This window comes from Peromyscus leucopus, chromosome 2, assembly GCF_004664715.2.
Source record: "Peromyscus leucopus breed LL Stock chromosome 2, UCI_PerLeu_2.1, whole genome shotgun sequence".
Lineage (NCBI taxonomy): Eukaryota > Metazoa > Chordata > Mammalia > Rodentia > Cricetidae > Peromyscus > Peromyscus leucopus.
The window spans coordinates 83,916,541-83,931,808 of NC_051064.1; the positions used below are offsets into that span (position 1 = coordinate 83,916,541).

The 15,268-nt window shown below is 39.3% G+C and overlaps 1 protein-coding gene and 1 pseudogene across 49 annotated transcripts in view; one reads left to right on the plus strand and one right to left on the minus strand.

Moving 5' to 3' along the window:
• LOC114696295 overlaps window positions 1-5,454 on the plus strand; it is a 58,860-nt pseudogene extending 53,406 nt beyond the window's left edge.
• Window positions 1-15,268, minus strand: part of Ptprd (protein tyrosine phosphatase receptor type D) — a 2,272,674-nt gene that overhangs the window by 447,173 nt on the left and 1,810,233 nt on the right. The gene's annotated exons all lie outside the window — the stretch shown is intronic.

A 15,268-nucleotide genomic window follows, 5' to 3' on the forward strand; every position in this document is an offset into this window, starting at 1 on the left:
TCAAATAATGTGAGGAAAAAAGATATGAAAATTCTAACATACTATTTATTGATGCCAATATTAAACCTTGATTCCATTTCACAACTGGAATCAATTGCATCCATGGTAAAGTTAATTTCTTAAATCCTTGAGGTTTGCTAGGTTGACTTGTGAGAAAAGCAGATACCATTGAGGTAAAGAGCCGACACAACCACAGAACCCTTCTGGAGGGGATATCATGTAACCTCAAAAACTCTAAAACAAGAAAGACTGCCTAGGCTATCTGAGACCAACATGGTCTATTAAAATGCCCTTTGCTTAATTGCAATGCCATCTCTATTTCATTATCCTTATCCAACTGGCTGTTTCTATCATGTACTTAATGCCATGACCCAGGAGAGGCCTCACATAAGGATAGAAAAGAGGAGTTACCCCACTCACTGGAACATCCCAGCCCATTTCCAGAATCCCTCATCTCACCCATCCTTTCCATTCATCCAAAATCTTCTTCTTGTTACACTTCATGCAGAAGCTATCAAAGATGAAAAATTCCATGGTATGGGGGCCTCATTCTCAAGAAGCCACACTCATCCAGTGAGTGTATTCGTCCTTCCAATACCTGACTCTATCTCTGTATCCTCCCCAGAGAGTTATTCCAATCTAGAAACAATAGGTTGAGGTCTCCATCTGTGTTTTGTATCTGAGTCCTCCCTGGCTTTCACCTCCACCACTCCCAGCATGATTTGGGATTTTTGAGGAATTCTAACTTTTCCAGCCATCCACACACATAGTGTCATGGGGATTACTTGAGTCAGCTTTTTCCTGTTCTGAAGATGTCAGTGCATTGAGGGGAAAGGTGGAAAAAGTGTAGAAATTTCCATTTCTAGAAAGGAGGTGTACACAGGAGTCCTGAGACTGTTTCTCTGTTTTATCTCGTTAACAATAATAGGCTAAAAGACCTATCTAGCCAAGCCTAACTGTCATATGGCAGAACATTCACAGCTTCTTCTCCTAATGATATCTCTAACTCCAAAGTCAAAAGAGGAAAACACACACAAACAAAGTAAAACAAAAGACAGACAAAGTAAGTAACTATAGAAGTTTGGGTACCTGAGAGAAATCTGGATGTACCTGTAAACAGGCCACACTGGGTGCATGACATTCCCAAAAGCAGCAAGTGTTTCCAATAGCAAATTGTAACTCTCTTTCCATCCTTCCAAGGAGATGTGTAGATGCTAGAACTACGGGCATTTATGCAGGAAGGGATAGGACCCCAAAAACTAACAGTTATATGATCTTGGAGAAACTATGACTTTCAGTTTTCTCATATGGAAAGTGATCATTCAGAAAGCAAAGAGGGTTATATGAAAATATGTTTGTGATGTAACTGACAAGCAGTGGATTTACTACTGCCTTGGTTAGCTATCGTTTTCCTTATAGATCGGTAGACACATCTGCCAGGGTTTGTGGAAAATTTTCTCTTCTTTCATCTGAACAAATGCACACTTCAATTAATACTAATAATAGTAATAATAATAATAGTTTTTAGACAGATTAATCTGTAATTTAATTGAAAGAATGAATCACTTATAATGAATTATAAAATCAAATGGAATTAGTTTTGCCAATCAGAAAACTGAATTCAATTGAAAGCTCATTTACAGAGCACAACAATCTACCTTTTCAGATTCTGCTAGCAGTTATATCTTATAGCATCATCTTTAACCTTTGAGTTGCTTGCAGTCATATTAATGTTATCAAAATATGACATATTTGATAGCCCTACTCTTGACAACTATTTTGACAGAAAAAGAGAAAAACACCAAATGCCAAAGAATCCTATCAAAAATATTTTCTAAAACATAAACCCAAACTGTTTACTCTTTTACATCTAGTTGATTTCCCCCTTATTTTTTAAATCCATTTTTGTCTTGCTAATAAAACTACAGATGTATTTAAAATGGCTATCCTTACTTTTGAGGCATCTGGCATTTAGTTTTTGCTTTAGTTTAGAACAGTTTACCTCTATGTCTTTCTAAGTTAAAGACCTTGCATACTGACCATGTTTTAGTTCAGTGAAGAGTAACTGAGACATGACCCCTGGTCTTGAATGTTCAAAGTCTGATGAAGAAGACTGGTGAGTAAATTCATATTTAAAAAAATAATGTAGAAAGTGTGTTAACTACAGAGATGGCTTAAGGGACTTAGGGACCTAGGCCTTCTAGGTTTGAAAGAAAGTGTTGGTGACTATACCCAACCAAAATTTGGAGGAGAGGCAGAAGTGACTCTGTCTCTCTATTGGCAGAAACTCTTCTCTTCCTTTTGTGTGACCTATGCCCACCAGGCCAACACTGCCATATCAGAACACTTTTTAGCTTCTAAAAATGTAAGAAGGAAAAAGGGAAATTAATCAAGATGCTGTTTACTCAAGGCTACTATCACTCAATTTCATAACAATTATCTGAGATTGGTATGATCCAAATTATAGTAGGGAAACAGCTTAATAAATTGAGTAGTTCAAGCTCACAAAGCAACTTAGGCAGTGGCTGACAATTACAGAGGATGTCTATAAAACTCAATTGTAATACAAACAAAAGAAGATACATGAATAGACACAGAGAAGGGAAGCCTTTTGGCTGTCCATGCCATGATTTATGGCATATACTTTTGGTGGTTATTTTTGGACATAACTGGGACATCTTTGGGTGCACATAAATACCACATTTTCAAAGACTTTCAAAAACATTGCCAGTAAATTGGGTTCAAATTCCAAACTACAACCATCTGATTTTGTTAAAAAAGAGAACCTATATTCATGTGTAATGAACATATTCAAAGCTACCATCAAGGCCCCTCCAGAGATTTAAATAGTCCCTGCCACACTCAAATTAAACCACCTTCAGGTTCTACGAGTCGTGTAGTTTCAAAAGTTCATGCTCTGAGACACCTGAAAATATCAAGTACATATAGACAAAGCCTGGTGAGTGCTCAAGTGTATCTGTTTAAGGCAGGGCCACAGCACAGATTGCCATGTTGGTTGGCTTAGGAATGGCACGACCACTCTCCTGTCCTTACAAACTGTGAAGCCATTAAGACATTTCAGATATCGAATTTGCTTAAGCGGGTTTTGATAAGAGATATATTCAGATCGCTGTTAAAAACATATTTTAAAATCACTTCACCCAAGTTGAGCATCCAGACCTGCTCCCTCAATTTGACTGCTGTGCTGAGATGTACTCTGAAGGCACCAGAACTACATTCACACTGACATAACCTAGTCCATGGAAACAGAAACCCAATTCTGTCAGCAGAGTAATAACTAGGACAACTAGAATGCAAGAACAACCAGGAATTGTCTTTGCTCCATCACAGTTACAGTGATAAAAATATTTATGCTAAAGGAATCACTGCTGACACCGAGAGGAGTGGGAAGTATGGTTTAAAGCCGATGAAAATAGAAGCTGTGAGATTTCACAGACCGTAGCTTATCTGAAGATATGAGCCACTGCACCTACCCAGTCAGTACTAATGAACACTATAATCACTGTAATCACACAAACAAAGCAACTGCACATTAGGAGAGATTGAACTATTATTCAGAAAGTTTCACTAAATCTCTCCATGGGTAATTTTAATTGTGAATGGTTAATAAAGTTAGAATTGCTTTTTTTTATAAACAATTTTGCTTTTTGGAAAAAAATATGGGTTTGGTCAAAGCTCACTTCGTATCTTAACCATCTCCCTTTGTAATAAATTTATGAAATAAAATTCAGAAAGCCTTGTATGGTTATTCAGAACCTGAAGTGGCTTAATAACCTCAGGCGTGAAGTGATTTTTGTTTTCCTTTGTTTTGTTGCTGCTGTACAGTCTTTCACATCCACGGTTCTTCCACTTTTCCTAGAGATACACCTCCCTAATGAAGCATGCAATAGCTAACAGCTAATAGCTAACCAATGTGCATCCCACTGCATATATCCTACAAGCACCCCTGATATAAAGGCACACACTGCTAGGATCTTATCCAAACACTGTACCGGATAAAACTGATGAGTAATGGAAACCTGATGTATTCAATACAAGTTGGTATAGAGTCCCCAGTTGACTTTGCTGTACTCCTTTATCCTGGGCACCACTTTAAAGTCTACCACAGCATCTAATTTTCATTCCTTAAACTGATCTGGGATCTGCAAGTAAAAAGGGGAAAAAGTAAGAGTGTGGCTACAAGGGTATGAAGGCTAGCTGAAAGCAACTGATGCTGCTCCCACTTGCTTCCTTCAAGATAAGGCCAATATATCACCAAGTCTTTTTGCATGAGAAGGCCTAATGCAATTCCACACTCACCAACTTTAAAATAACTACAAGGAAATACCAGATCCAAAGATTATGTGCCAGTAGAATTTTAAAAGTGTATGTGGTTTGGCTGTCTATTCTGTCCCATTCCAGAGATAGCCACATCTTCTCATGCAGTGCCAGCCTGTCCTTGAGACACAGTGGTAAAGGTCACAGGAAATGGATTTGGCTATAAAGAGTGCCTGTCTTCTACTCTAGCAAAGTGAATACTGTCATCAACAATATTCCCTTCACTGACCTCACAACATGATCTATATTACAGTCTGATGTCACCCACAAGTTCCTTGGAACAATCAAGACTATGAGAATGAGAAGGCTATCAACAGCAGGTCATCACCATCCTCCAAGAACTAGTCTCTGCCAATACCAAATGAGCTGATTCTGGTGCCCAATATGTTGTGTAGTCTACTGGCATCTTCATCACCATAGAGAAAGCAGTGGTCCACTTAAAGAGTGGAACCAAAAGGGTCATCATCTCCGCCCTTTGACCCAATGTCAGTCATGTCCCAATGTCAGTGATGGATATGGATCATGAGATAACTCAATCAAGATTGTCAACAATGCCCCCTTCACTACCAACTGCTTAGGCTTCCTGAGAAAGGTCATCATGACAACTTTGGCATTATTGCAGGATTCATGACCATAGTCCCTACTTTCACTGACAGAAAACTGTGCTGAGCCCTGATGACTGTGTGACTGCCCAAAGCATCATCACTGAATACATTGACACTATTAATGCTTCAGGTAAGGCCATTCAAAAGCTGAATAGGAATCTCATTGGCACCATGCATCCCTATCTACAAAGTATGTGCCATGGATCTGACCTAACATATGAAGAAAGCTGCCAAGTATGACTACATCAAGAGAGCGGTGAAGCAGGCATCAGAGAGCCCTCTAAGGGGCATACTGGACTATACTGAGGATCAGGTTGTCTTCAGAAATTTTAACAGTGATAGTTACTCTTCTCTCTTTGATGCCAGGGCTGGAATGGCCCTCAATGACCACATAGTCAAGTTGATTTCTTGGTATGACAAGGAATGTGGCTACAGCAACAGGGTGTTAGACTTCATAGTTCAAATGGCCTTAATGGAGCAAAAAGCCCTGAACAATTTACTTCTGCAATAGCATGAGAGGAAGAGAGAAGAGGCCCTATGCTCTCTCACTCAACTAAGCCTCCAACTCACAAACATATCCCCTCACAGTTTACCAAGAATGCCAAAAGAATTTTGTGGGGTCCTGTAGTAGTTTGAATGAAAATGACCCCCATAGGCTCATAGGGAGTGGCACTATTTGAAAGAATTAGGACATGTGGCCTTGATGTTGTAGATGTGACCTTGTTGGAGGAAATGTCTCACTGGGGATAGACTCTGAGATTTCAGAAGCTCAAACCAGGCCCAGTGGCTCTCTTTCTTCCTGCTGCCTAGCAATCTGGATATAGAACTCTTGCTTGGCTCCTTTCTGCAACATCATGTCTGCCTGTGTGCTGCCATGCTTCCCACCATGCTTTCTGTCATGATGATGGGCCAAACCTCTTAACTGTAAGCCAGCCCCAATTAAATGCTTTCCTTTATAAGTATTGCTGTGGTCATGACATCCCTTTATAGCAATAAAACTCTAAGATAAGCCTCCTCTCTCAATTACCATCAATAAAGTTCAGAGTACCCACAAAAAAGCATGTATGGCTTTCTGATGCTTTCAAAGAAAAACACCCACTAAAAATATATCTTAACTAAGTGTTCAAATGCATCGTATACTATGCTACACCCCAGAAACACTCAATAATCCTTGTGAGCTGGTTGGCTCTTCATATTTATGTAATGCCAACTTAGTGATGGAGGTAAACCCACAGACTTGACTTAAAATAATAAACAATAACATCCTTGATTATATAAATTGTCTATGCCATACCATCTTGAAAATGCTGGATCTCATATGGTTCTATAAATTACCACTGGATTTTAGTAATGTATGTTCAGGACCCAGACCTTTCAAAAGACCATTTGCATCAAATTCAAACGAGATGTAAATAAACATTTGAATCCTTGGAACTAGACTGAAATTCACTGAATCAGATTCCAGATGTAGAACCTCAGACATGCATTTTCATAGACATTTCATAGAGCAATGATGTAGTACAGACTTAGACATAGACAAAGGATTTGAATATCCTGATCAGAGAGAAATGAAAGACCACCGTGAGAGGAAAGACGTGCCAGGAAAAGGAACGATGTCACCAGCCAGAGAACAAGAAACAGGAGAAAATCCAGGAATAACAGTTCCATAGGACAAAGAAGAGTGGAAATAGCATGTGCAAGGTCACCAGCTATCAGTTACTTCTCTGGTACTCAAATGTAGATTTCCTCATTGGTTGATGCCTTTTCTAGCACTCTATACTCCATCTACATTTACACTGTCCAGGCATCATCCTAGCATTGAAAAGGGTGAGACAACTAGATTTTGAGTTTGACTCTAGCATAGAGAATATAACAAAACTTTGTCTTTAAAATAAATAATAGTTTCAAAACACTATTTTACTTCACATTTTGATACTTAAAAATACTTAAATATTCAAATAACTAATACAATATTACAATTATATGTTGATATATTCTCCAAATAACCAAAAACATTCTTCCAGTGTTCTTACAACTAACTGACAGAGTGTTAAGAAGCCATGCTGGAAGGAGCATCTCCACTTCACAGATGAGACAATGGAAGCTTCCAGGCCCTAAGCAAGTTCTCCAACTTTTCATAGTCTCAACAGTGAAGCCAGGAACCCAATATGGAGCAGAGGTTTTGGAGATCAGGTTTGCTTTCATTTATGCCTCCCTGGAATTTGTTTAAAACAAAACAAAACAAAACCTATCAGTTAAACTACTGATTTTCTTCCTATTTCCTGGAATCAAATAATGATTCCTTAAGGATCTTATTCTGAACCAGATGTTAATCTACAGCGTCAGAGTCTCTGTGAACACATCTGACAGCCTTGTGACACACATTACCTCAGTGCATGCCTGTAAGCGGTTTATGCAGGTAGAAGGTTTAGTACGTGTACAAACCCAGCAGTTACAGCCATATTGTCAGAAACTAGCATCACCACATTGCCAGTTTCAGGCTGATAATTTGATATGACAGGTGTGAGGCACCAGCTACAAGTCTCTCCATCATGAAACAATAATTGTGAGCCTTCATTCTTCACCAGGAATATCAAGGTCATTGTCTGGATCAAATCTAAAAGTGAGTTTCCCTCAATAGATGTCATGAGAGATAAGCGCCAAGCTGACATGTTCTAACAGAACTATCACCTGCTATCAGAGCCACTGTGACAGCTGTGTGTCAAGAAAACGCAGGCCAATTCATCAGGCCCCTGGGCCAAAGTGCCACCCTAATGGATATGATGAGCATATGCCTCCCTGCCATACAATGGGTGCTTATTACTACAGGGCTGTTTGTATAATGGTCCAGTTAATCACTGCTGATTGTCATGTGTTTTATAATTGATGAAAACAAGTACTGCATAACTCTATCAAATTGCCATCCTGTGAACTTTGAAAAGGAAAACTATCAAACATGCACAACCCTTCCAGGATACAAACAGCGTGCATGTCTCCTTGGTTTCAACATATTATCTTTGCCATGTAAAGCTTTCGCCCCTCTCTTCTTTTGAAAAGTTCACCTTACACTTCAAAGACTAAATGCAAGTGTTATCCAAGGTCTCTGCCCCTCTGCTTCTCGAATTGGACTGGTAATGTAAAGAGAGCTTCCGACTGCACAGAGACTAGGGAAGCCTGTAAAGTTCATCCCACTCTAAGCGGCAGTCTTTGGCATTAACTGACCACTGTCACAGGGAGACAGATGAGTTCACCAGGTGTTCAGGACAATGTGATTGCTTCATTTGCCAACTTCTAATCTTTAAATATTTTGGCTGCCCTGAAAGCAGGGCTTACGGTACTGACTTTCTGGTAATTCATTCAGAAGTGACTCCAGAAGAGTAAGGTAAAGGAAAGAAGGAATTAAAATCAATGAAGAGATGTTAGCCATGTCCTTGATCTCCAGACTCCTCCCTGTGGGTAAAGGAAGCAGGAACATGCACCCCAACCCCCAGCACCTGGCCTCCATTGCCTTAACAGGTGTTCCTCAGGATAATAATCCCCAACACTTTCTAACTGAACATGCGGAAGCACTGCGTGGGCTCAAGCTGGGGAAAGCCCTGAACAGAAAGGCAATGATTGCTGAGATGGAATTTCCCCAGGACTGAGGGCAAAGGCAACTGTAAGGGTGCAATGATAAAGAAGTTGACTAACAGCAGCTAAAATGCTGGAAACAATTATGCACAATCCTGGTTTGGCTTAGAAATTTCTCTGCTTTATCTGGACTAAAGCTTGTCTGCCTTACAGGGAAGCACAGCATCCCCACTACCATACAGCATTTATACCACTGAACTGAACCATGTGTCAGCATGTCTGGAACCTACAGGCAGTATGCACATTGAGGTACTGTTATATAACCTGTTGACTCACCACAGGATCTGGCATAAGGTAAACAGTCAATAAAAATTTGACTGAATTAGCTCAAGGGAAAGGCCCATGAATGTTTGTGGAACTGAATCAATAAACATTAGAATGATGATTCAAAGATGCACACGCACATTGTAATATGAATGTGAAATGTCTCCCATAGGCTCAACTGTTTGAACACTGGGTCCCCACCTGATGTGCTGTTTTGGAATGTTACAGGACCTTTATAAGGTGGGGAAAGTGGGTCACTAGGGAATGCCTTGAGGCTTTCTACTTGGCCCACTTCCTATTCACACTTTACTTCCTGAAGCATTCCCAATGTGAACAGCCAGTTTCTTGTCCTGCTGCCAAGACTTTCCTCCCTATCACTGCTAGGCCTTCCTCAACAAGATAAACTGTATCCCTCAAGAACTTTGAGACAAATAACCCTTCCAAGGAGTCTTATGTTACTTTTATCAGGGTATTTTATCACAGTGAAAGGAAAAGTATCAGAGACTTCAGTTATTTACTTAGTATAACTATGTATATTACATTATACAGGTGCTACCAGTTATTGACTTAGATGACTATGTATATTATATAGGTGATATCTTGTTTTTGTAGTAGAGTTTTTAGGAGAGTTTTGCTGTGTAACCTAACCTGGCCTTGACTAGTGGTTCTCCTGCCTCAGCCTTGAGAGTATAGGCATGTGCCACCATGCCTACTCATAACATAATTTCTACTAGCATTCTGCTAGCTACAACTCAAACTCAAACTCTATCAGGAAAAAGAGTTCTATAGTAGGTAACACACAGACAATCATTTCTGAGATTTGTTGTTGTTGTATGGAGGTTTTTTCCTTTGTTTTGTTGACAGCAGTTCTCACTTTATAGATCTCACTGGTTGGAATGTTCTGTGTAGGCCAGGCTGGCATTGAACTCATAGAGATCTGCATGTCTCTGCTTCCCCAATGCTGGTATAAAGGAATAAGCAGAATAATCATGTCGAGACTCGACGCGCCAAGCTCACTTAACCAGGCTAGTCGAACTCACAGAATAATCATTTCTTAATTCCTGAAAGAGTTTTCTCATTTCAAGGCACTAATCACTGATGAATATAAAATGTGTTTCCTGAATAGGGTGAGATATTGCTCAATTACAAAAATTATAATTATAAAATGGGGATTCTTAGTACCCACAGATTATGGCTCACACACTGAATAAAACTCCAGTCCAAGGGATCTCATGACCTCTTCTAGCATCTCCAAGCATGAGCATGCACTATATATATATATATATATATAATATGATATACATATATATATATCATATTATATGCATCACACATATACTCAAGTACACACACATACATATATCCATAAAATATTTTAAACATAATTACAAATTTAAAAACATCTGTGCATTTTATAGTGATAAAAATTAAAATTATATTGCACACAGAAAAATATAGCAATGGCAATTCAGTTTTAACACAAGCAACTACTAAAACTGAAATTTCTTCACCTATCACTTAGGAATTGTCTCTTGCCATGCAAACTCTGTGTCCTTGTTTCCCTTCTGTTGCTGTGATAAAATACCCCCACAAAAAGTTAGGGAAGAAAGGGGTTGATTTCAGCTTACAGTTCCAAGTCACAGTCTGTGACACCAGGACAGTAAAAACAGGTAGCCACATCTCACCCCAACCAACAACAGAGAGAAATAAATGAGTGCATGTACATTGCTTGCTTACTTGTCTACTTGCTTATTCTCATGCAATATCTCCACTCATAAAGCACAGGACTCCTTGCATAGAGAATATTGCTACCCAAAGTGGAATGTGGAGAAGGATAACTAAATAATGAAAGCCTTTTGAAAAACACTACACGGAAACATACCATTGTATGATCTTCCAAAATATAGACAGAGACATATGTAAATAGATTTTCATATAGAATTACCCTATAACAGGGGTACAATACCCCAACTACCATTTTATTCTAGCAAATAAACACCTCAGTACCAGGAACAGGTTACCTCTTTTTGAGTTGTTGCTAGTGAAGTCCCACAGTCTGCTAAAAGTTACAGGTGATTACCACTAATCTTGGTTACCTTCCAGAACTTGATAGTGAGACCCTGTTTTGGAAGATACTACATACCTGAGTCATAAAAGATGGGGGAAAAAGCAAGCAGGTACGAATTTTGAAGCTTCATCCCCACTAGCTACTTTTCATAGTGTTGGAAGGTCTTATACCTAGTACATGGGGAAATAAATAATCATCCATCTTACCCAACTGCAAACCTATATGAGTTACAATAAGAACTTTCCTTGCCAGATATGCCCACTGTTGCAATAGTGGAATGAATATTATAGGAGTAACCACTGACCCTCTCATTGGATTTGAGTCCTACTATACAAGAGGGAAGCCATACAAGAACTATTATCGGAGAAGGCCAAAAACCTGTGAATTAAATGGGCCATAGGCTCTATGAGAGAACCTACTATTATCATTCTGCTAAATTGACATAGTATTAAAAAACAACTCCCAATGATTTATTGCTATACCCATAGATTGGTGTTTCTTGTAATCATCAGAGGAGGAGCTTCTTTTGGCATCAGATGGTGATTAACACCGAGACCCACAACAGGTCAACATGCAGAGAAACAGGAGACTGTGGAATTCTCATCCCTTAATGGGATGTCTATGTTATCCCCCTCCTCTCCAATCTTAGGGATCACTACCAAAGAAGGGACAGTAATATTGTACGAGCCAGAGCCAATGGATTACTACAAAGAAAGTGTTTCCCAAATATATGAACTCACAGAAGTTGTGAGAGCATGCACAGGGACTATTTAAGATCAAGCCAGACAAAACCCCAGCATGGAGGGGGCTGGTGGTAGGCATGCATTAAGTCCCATCCTTAGCAGAAGGGCTACTTCATTTCATAACTGCTATGAGAGGACTAATCAGTTATCTTGAAGGGTGTGGCCCTAGTAGGTTGACTATACTCCAGGGCAGTCCTCACTTAGAAGAATGTTTTGACAACACAAATTGTACTCCATTGAGGTTGGTAGGGGACACACAACATGACCAAGAAGTTGGGGGAATGGAGAGGTGGAAGGATCTCAAAGGAGTTTGACAAATATTGTCAAAACCCATTATCTGAAATACTCAAAGAATTAATAAAAATATTATTTTTTAAATCCTGCAATAAAGTATTCCAATTTCAACTTTGCTAAGCTGATTAAGCAATGGATCACATCTACTGCACACATAAAATAAATAGGCTTTTTTAAAAAGAAGAATGAAAGATCAGCCAGGAAGGACAGATAGTGGGCAAAATTTTGTATGAGTTTATTTCACTCTTGTAATCTTTAGTAGAACACATGTTGGCCTTCAGCCTACCATCTTAGAGAATGTCACTGACACCAGTGACAGGGACAAACATTAGGGACTCTCAGGAAAACAGCTTAAGGTTCTTAAAGGTTAACCAAACAGACAAATATTTCTCAAAGAAAGCAATGACCTTGGGATTACCTCAGAAGCACTGAAGAGAAAAAGATCCATTTAGCAGACACAGTGATGCATGCCTCTAACCTCAACACCAGACAGGAGGTCCTGGAGGGTCTTAGATTCCAGACCAGGCACCATCATTAAGTCTGCAGATGAGATCGAATTAAAAGCAAGACTGAGGAAAGGGAACAAGGAGGCCAGGGGGACTTAGCAGCCATTGACAAATATGGGATCCAAATTCAAAATAGCCTTGGAAACTTGGAGAAGTCACAGACAGAACACATTTCTCCCTCCTTTCTCTTCCACGGGATGGAAGACATGGTTCTCTCAGTCACAGAATTCCACTTACACGTTTGGTAATTATACATGAGATGCTGTGCTCAGTTCCAGGGAAACATCCTTAAGAAATGATGTCCTGACTTGTTATTCCACAGAAATAACTACTGTACTGAAGAAAAATTACCAGTAACTGACAGTTGTGTGTGTGGTGCCTTCCTTGACTCTCCTTCACCTTTCTTCCCACTCCTAGTCCGAGTTAATTATTTCTCCTGGGTGTTCTCTTTCTTCTTGTGTCACAGAACACTGGAGTGTAATCAGACTTACTCAATTGTCTCCCTCTAAATTGCTAATCTCTGAAAGAGCACAGGGCATGGATCACGAGTCTTTGCCACCCCACAGCACAGCACCTGACACACAATGGATGCTCAATAAGTGCTTATTGATTTACAACTGAAAACAAATTGTGCCCATGTAAAGTGGGCTCTGTGCGTGTATTAAAAGAATCTAGAGTGCTATGTGGAAACCCAATAAAGAGTTTATGTCATCCAACAGCCACAAAGGTAAAGTTAAGGATACACAGTAATGGGGCTGGAGCAATGACTCAGTGGTTAAGAGCACTGGCTACACTTGCAGAGGATTTGGGTTTGTTACCCAGTACCTACATGGCACTTATAATCATCTCTAACTCCAGTTTCAGAGACTGATGCCCTCTTCTGGCTTCCAACTGGCACCAGACATACATGAGTACACATACATCCATACAGGCAAAACACTCATACATAAAAATGAATAAATAAAATATTCTTAAGTTTTTTTTTCTGCAAACTAAGTGTGGGTGAAGCATGTCCAATAATTCTAGCACTCTAGAGGTAGAGTCATTAGATTCACAAATTCAAGCCAGCCTGGATTACAAAGTGATGTCAAAAAGCAACTTAAGCTACATAATGTGACTGTGTTTCAAAAATACAATCAACAGCAAATAAAATCATGTTGAGCAGAACATCTATCTACACAAGCTACTTTCCATGCAAGTTCATGGAGTACTATTCGGAGAATGAGAGGGCAGATAGCAGGAACAATCTTTTGAGAAGGAACTGCTCTAAGAGTTTGGAAAGAAGGAGAGAGGAAGGGGGGTACTAGGGAAGCAGGGGGAAGCTGCTAAACTGAAGATGACAGACAAATAATGTCCCATAAAAAGCGAAGTCAAGAGGATCAAAGACAGGACAGAAATGAAAACAAATACCCAGAGAAGAAACCCTTGTTGACACAGGCAAGTCAAAATATGTTAGAACTGTGAACACACACACAGAAAACAGCCATCCCAAGGCTGAGATAAAACACGGTGCCAAGTTGAAGAAAGCAGAAACAACTCTGGCATGGGTGATGGGTAGTATTATGAAAAAGAGCAACCCCTCACTAGAGAACAGTGTCTATGCAGATATGCACAGCACATACATGTACACAGCACTGGATGGACATCAACTAAGGGATGTGTATGTCTACAGACATAACAAAGGCTAATTAGAAGTTCCTGACCTTGTGCAGGGGCATCCATAACCGAACCTGAAGTTCAACCCGAAGTGCATCCACATAGTTAACTGGAGAGTGGGTGTGTTTCAACACATGGCAAGTTAGAACTGATTTGTAAACTTGACTCTTGGGTCCTTCTTCCTAGTTAAGTACAGACAAATCTGTTCTAGCTTCCTTATAGCTCAAGGTCTGGTAATAGATGGATATTCTCATTATTACACATTTTATACTGGTATCCCTTATAAAACTGGCATTTTCTTTTCATTTTTATTTAGAGAAGAAGGAAATGGAGGATGAGGACAGCAGAGAAGAAAAGTACCTGGCTTCATAAATTCTGTGTCTGATACTGTCTGTAAGTCATGCCTAACCTGTGACCACCATAAACTTAATCACAGACAACAGCATGCGACAAAAACATAAAACGTTCCATGACCATCCACAAAATTGTAAATATATAATAGTTGAGGTGAATTAGTCTCAAAGCACGATCTAAGATTTCCCAATACGTTTAAGTGGCAGTATCATTTCAGATAACTCAAATAAAAATAAAATAAAACATTGGTTTTGAAATTGTAAGCAATTAGAAACTTTTAACCCAAAAAAATTACTCATCAAAAAAGCATTCAAGCATAATTACATCATGTTATTGTATGTGAACTTTGTTACCAATCATGGGATCCAAAAGTTAGAAGCTATGTACCACAAATATTTAAATATTCATGTCAGTATAAGGTAATTTTTTTTCTTCTTACCTCCTCTATAAAATTACACCGTAACAACCTTGAAGTTACAATTCTCTATTTAAAGCCAGTGGGTCTATTTTGGAGTGTCTGATTCCAAAGTCCTGAACCAATGAGTGAAAAGGAAAAATGCAAACATGTGGCTGATTAGAAAAATAGTTATAATGGGCCTAACTGCTGTTATTATTGTGGGTACAAGTGAAATAACCACCAGGTCATTTTAAGCTCTGGAAAACACCCTATGGTGGTGCTTGACTGATTCGATGTGTTTTTGTACACAGTTGCTGTGATAATGGAGTAGACGTTTACCCTGTAACAAAGCAAAGTGCAAATGTAAGCCTTAGGGTTTACAGTAATTCCAGAATATCAAACCACCAGGAAGG